The sequence below is a fragment of the Carlito syrichta genome, unplaced genomic scaffold (genome assembly GCF_000164805.1).
Source record: "Carlito syrichta isolate Samal-C Ts95f unplaced genomic scaffold, Tarsius_syrichta-2.0.1 Scaffold115738, whole genome shotgun sequence".
NCBI lineage: Eukaryota > Metazoa > Chordata > Mammalia > Primates > Tarsiidae > Carlito > Carlito syrichta.
Genome location: NW_007059834.1, coordinates 12,476 through 18,614, shown reverse-complemented (window position 1 = coordinate 18,614; position 6,139 = coordinate 12,476).

Below are 6,139 nucleotides of genomic sequence, written 5' to 3'. Positions count from 1 at the left end.
CTCCTCTCCCCCGCCACCCCCGTCCTTGGTCCACAAGCACAGGTGGGGCCCCCTGGGGTCTCAGAGTCTGTGCCCACCAGTCCCAGCCCCAGCGCTGTTTGTCGCCATTCCAGGACGTGCACCCTCAGGGCGAGGGGTCTGCACCCCAGGGTGCCCACCAGAGAGCAGGCTGAGGTGTGCCCGCCGGCGATGCTTTCTGCCTAAAGCCAGGGGCTCCGGGCGTCTTCTGTGCTCTCCCACTGCCCCTCCCCACCTGGAAATGGGTGGGTGACTAGGCCAGGCCAGGAGTACCTAGCGTAGGTGCCATGTCATGGAATAGATGCCCCAGGCACTCACGTGGCTGCTGGATACTACTCCACAGAGGGTTCATCGTCTGAACACTGCCCCTCCAGATGCCCAGGAGTCTCAGCCACCGTGGGTACACCTTGGGTCAACGAGATTGGCTACCAGCTGCCAGTGACCATCCCAAGGAGGATGACCCAGCATTCAGTTTTCCCCGGGGTTTTTCTGTGGTGCAGCTGCAAGTTTAGATTTGTAAGAAACTGCTTTTGGGATTTGGAGCCCAACTCCTCAGGTTTGCCCTTCCCTGGCAGCCATAGACCCTGGGTCCTGCTGCATCAGTTGGGTTCCAGGGTGGCAGCCGGAAGAGGGAGAGAGTGGCAAAAGACCCAGGGCTTCCACTGACTCCTGCCCAGACACCAGCTGCATACTCACCCTAATGGGAGGACTCCAGCCCCCCTCCAGACATACAGGGAGGGGCTCATGGTCGATGCTCCGGCAGGGTTCACCCATCCAGCCAGGTCTGAGAAACACAAAACTGATCATTGACTTTCCACCCCACCCTGTGGTGGCCAGCATTCTGTCTGGTGGCCTGCTAGTTGTCAGGGTCCAAGAAGAAATGACCCCATACGGATGTTTTCCTGATCTGACCAGATTCCTAAGACATCTTCCTAAGAGTTATTCATTTATTCCTTGCCACGACTCTGTGAGGCATTATCCCGACTTGACTTGTGAGGCTTCGAGAGGTTAACAGACATGTTCAAGGACACACACCTTACTGCAGGTGGAGTTGACACTGGATCCTAAATTGATGACCACCATGCTTTGAATAGAATCGGGAAGATCTCTTCCCTGGTTGCTTGATCCCTATTAGAGTTTATTTCCCACGTTTCTGTTCATTCACAGCCGCTGGCTCAGGAATTCACCATCTCGTCTCTCCAGTTGCGAGTTTCCAAAGCATGTTTTGTGCTCCTAGAAAGGCGGTCTGGGGCATGTCAGGGTCACTCAGGGGCACATTCCAGAGCCCCACCTCTGGAGACACTAATATGCTGAGTTTGAGACAGGCTTGGGAATTTTTCACAAGAGCTTCTAGCAATTAAATACGTTATATACTCTGCAATATTGAACATAAAACGTACTTAAAATATTTAACAAAAAATATATTTACTCCTATAGCACTGGCAGTGTTTTTGTATCTAATATACAAATAAAGTTCTCTAGAAAGTGCAGCTAACAAATCCTGCACTACTGCCAGTAAGCTGAAATGCCCTGGGCACTCCTACCCAGCACTCTCCCGTCTTCTCCCCAGAAAGGGAAGCACCATTTTGCATTTGCATTTCTTTATTTTATTTTTTTTGAGTCAGGGCTTCACTTTGTTGCCCAAGCTGGAGTGCAGTGGCATGATCACGGATCATCGTAGCCTCGACCTCCTGGGCTCAGGTGATCCTCCTTCCTCAGCTCCCTGAGTATCTGGGACTACAGGTGCACACCACCACGTCCAATTTTTTTTTTGTAGAGACGAGGTCTCGTTATGTTGCCAAGGCTGGTCTCCAACTCTTGGCTCAAGCAATCCCCCTGTCTTGGATTCCCAAAGTGCTGGGATTACAGGCGTGAGCCAGAACGCCCGGCCAGCATTTGCATTTCTTTGTGCTTTTGCTATAAATGAATTCGTCCTTAAACATTTGGTATTGTTGTGTTCACCTGTTCTAAACAATGTAAGTGGCATCATATTCTCCGCATTCCTCCATTTTCTTAACTGTCACCATGTTTGTGAAAATCACCCTTTCAATACACACACATTTGGCCTGTCTATTTTCACTTCTGTCTAGTAGTCCATTGTGTGTGTGCACCAAAAGTTACTTGTGAGTTTTCCCATTGACAGATACTTAGGCTGTGCCTGCTTTAGTATAACAAACAATGCTTTTCAAAATATTCCAGGAGAGTTCTTCTAGGTTATGCATTTAGCAGTAGCCAGAGACTGTCCCCAGTTTTAAGAGATAATGTTCGCCCAGGTTGGAGTGCAGTGACACACTCACAGCCACCAGCAGCCACTTCCCCAAAACAAAACAAAAAAGAGATATCGTTCAATTGTCTTCTAGGCTGCCATACCAATTTATACCTCCATAAACTCCATATTGTCACCAGCATTTCATATTATGTAACTTAATTGTCAGTAACTCTGAGGGATGTCATTTATTATTGTGCTTTTATGTAGAATTGCTATGATTATGAATGAGATTTAATACCTTAGAGGGACGTGTTTTTTATTCCTCTTGCTGGAAATTCCTATTTTTTTCCCTCAATTTTCAGTTGGAATCCTTCTCTTTTTTTATTCTTTCATAGGAGTTATTTATCGAGTCTGGGTATTTTTTACCATTAAATCACTATTCCTGCATGACCAATTACCCAAAACATACTGGCTTAAAACAACCATTTTATTCAGCTCACAATGCTGTGAGTGAGAAATTGGGAGAGTTTAGCTGGGCAGTTCACTCTTGAAATTGCTCAAGTGGCTACAGGGACATGTGAACTGGGGACATTTGGAGATTTGGTGGCTCAAAAGGGCTGGGCACTCAGGATGTCTTGCTCATATGGCTGGTATTGAGTCACATTTTGGTACTTGCAGCCAAAAATGCCGTAATTTTTATAGGAGCTCAAATAACAATAGCTCCTCTGAACCACCACTCCTGAATCAATGAAAATTTTAATTAAAACTTTAAGAAACTTTTATGTGTGAGAATACATAGATGGGCAGAAATTACTTCCCTTAATTTAGAAATTGCTTCCCTTAATTTAAGACTGTTATGGATTGAATTGTTGTCCAAAATGCATATGGTGGATTTCTAATCTCCAGCACCTCATAATGTTACCTTATTTGCAAATAGGGTTGTGCACATATAGTTAGTTTAATTGAAATGAAGTCATACTGGAGTAGGGTGGGCCAATACTATTGGTGTCCTCATAAAAAGGAGAAATTTGGGCTGGGTATGGTGGCTCAAACCTGTAATCACAGCACTTTGGGAGGCCAAAGCAGGAAGATCTCTTGAGACCAGGAGTTTGAGACTAGCATGAGCAACATAGGTAGACTCTGTCTCTACAAAAAAAAAAAGCAAGGTGTGGTGATGCACACCTGTAGACTGAGGCAGGAGGATCAATTGAGCATGACCAATTACTCAAATTTGAGGAATTCCAGGCTGCAGTGAGCTGTGACCCTGCACTCCAGCTTGGGCCACAGAGCAAGATCCTGTCTCTAAAATAAATTAAAAATAAATAAATAATGAATAAACAAATAGACAAATAAATAGATAAATAAATAAATAAAATGGGAAACTCAAACACATATATTCAAGGAGAACAGGTAAAAGTCAAGGCAGAGATTAGGGCGATGTTTCTACGCCCAAGGATGCCAAACATTGTCAGCAAAGTACCACAAGCTGAGAAAGAGAAGTGATCTCCCTCACACCCCTCAGAAGGACCCCACCCTGCTGACAGCTCAGTCTCAGACTTCCAGCCTCCAGAACTGGGAGACGGTTCATTCCTGTTGCTATGGCTACCGAGTGTCGCACTTTGGTACAGCAGCCCTAGAAAAATGAATACAAAGATTAAACTGCTAATCTTCTTAGGGTAAAATGCTAGAGGGTCTCTGATACTGAAACTGAACTATATGGCCTTAGTACTTCTTAATGGGGACGCTTGAAGGCCAGAAGAGAGCAAAGGAGTGATTCGTGTGATGAAAGACGAATCTTCTCTCCAGGTTGGATTTCAGTAACAGCCAGGCACTATCTGCTGCCTTTCCATTGCCTTGCTGTGCTCTGGGTAAAGACTTCTACACTGTCCCTGATCAACTTATGGCTGGGGCCCCAAGAAGAAAGACCATTCTGGGTTTTAGGGTGGGGTAAGTCACAATTGTCCATTGGTTAAAATCATAAAATTCCCATACAAACAGGTAGTAATTATGTGTCAGAGTTTTATTTTAATTTATTAATGAGGAGTACAATAAACAGCTGGTTTGAAAAGATTTGAAGAACTCATAGTTCTGGGGGAAAGAAATGTTGAGATAAATTGTCAAGTTAGATTCAAAACTGAAGTGTGCCTCATGAGATAATAAAACTATGGCACTGTGGTGTTATCTTTTCTCTACAGGACAAAAATATAATTACAGCACCTTAATTATTTAGCAGGACTGTGAAACATCAGGGCTAAAATGAATTTTAGTCAGTCAAAGTTAAGTTCTGGGAGCAGTCAACTGACTCCAGAATTATATAAGTCTCTAGACCAATGTTAAAAAGTCATATAGTCATCGTTTTGCATTTTTAAATTAATGTACTTTATTAGTGGAGCAGTTTTAGAGTCACAGGAAAATAGAGCAGAAAATAGAGCTGCCATGTTCCCCTCTACCCATTCCCACACAGACAACCTCCCAAATACTGACACTCTGCACCAAAGTGGTACACTTGTTACAGCTGATGAACCTTATGGACGCAAAACTGTCACCCAAAGTTCATAGTTTACACTAGGCCTCGCTCTTGGTGATGTACACTCTAGGGGTTCTGATTAATATATAGTGACATGCATCCCCCACTGTGGTGTCACACAAGGCACTGCCCTACAAATTCTTTCTATTCCTCCTATTCGTGTCTCCTTCCCCCAACCCTTGGCAACTACTGATTTTTGCAATGTCTTCATAGAGTTCCCTTTCCCAGAATATCATAGAGTTAGAATCATACAGTCTGTAGCCTTCTCAGACTGGCTTCTTTCCCTTAGGAACATCCATTTAAGATAACTCCGGGTCTTTTCCTAGCTTGACAGCTCATTTCTTTTTAGTGCTGAATAATATTCTATCGTCTGGATGTACCACAGTGTGTTAATTGTTTATCTACTGAAGGACAATGTGGTTGCTTCCAAGTTTTGGCAATTATGAATAAAGTTGCTATAAAAATCAGTGTGCAGGTTTTTGCATGAACATAAGTTTTCATTTCAGTAAATACCAAGGATTTTAGTTGTTGAATTGTATGGTCAAAAAATTAAAAACTGCCAAACTGTCTTCGAAAGTTGCTGTACCATTTTGCATTCTCACCAGCAATGAATGAAAGTTTCGCTGCTCTGCATCCACATCAGCATTTGGTGTTGTCAGTGTTTTGGATTTTGGTCACCCTAGTAGGTATTTGCTGGTAGCTCATCTTTTAAATGTATGTTTCCCTGATGCTATATGATGTGGAGCATCTTTTCATGTGCTTATTTATTAACCATGCATAATCTTTCCTAAGGTGTCTGGTCAGGCCTTCTGCTCATTTTTTAATCAGGTCGTTTGTTTTCTAATTGTTGAGCTTTAAGAGTGTTTTATATACGTTGAATAACAGTCCTTTATCCAGTGTGTCTCTTGAAAGTGTTTCCTCCTAGTCTGTGGCTTGTGTTCTCACTCTCTAATGAGTGTCTTTCACAAAACATAAGTTTTTCATTTGAATCATGTCCAACTTTCAATTGTTTCTTTCATGGATTGCACCTTTGGTGTTGTCAAAAGTCATCACTATACCTAAGGTCATCTAGGTCTTCTATGTTATCTTTGAGAAGTTTTGTAGTTTTGCATTCTACATTTAAATCTATGACCCATCTTAGTTAATTTTCATGAGAAGTGTAAGATCTGTGTCGAGTCACTTTGGTCAATGACCACAGGTGCTTGGGCCCCTGAAGCCAGTAGGGAACCAGCCTTGGGCCCCTGAAGCCAGTAGGGAATAGGAAGCTTCTAGGTCCTAGATGAAGTAATCAAAGAGCTAAACTCTGAAATGCACCAGGACCATTGGCTGCCGGTCCTCAGCAGTGGCTATCCCTGCATAGGGTGCAAAGTCATAGCAGGGAGTTT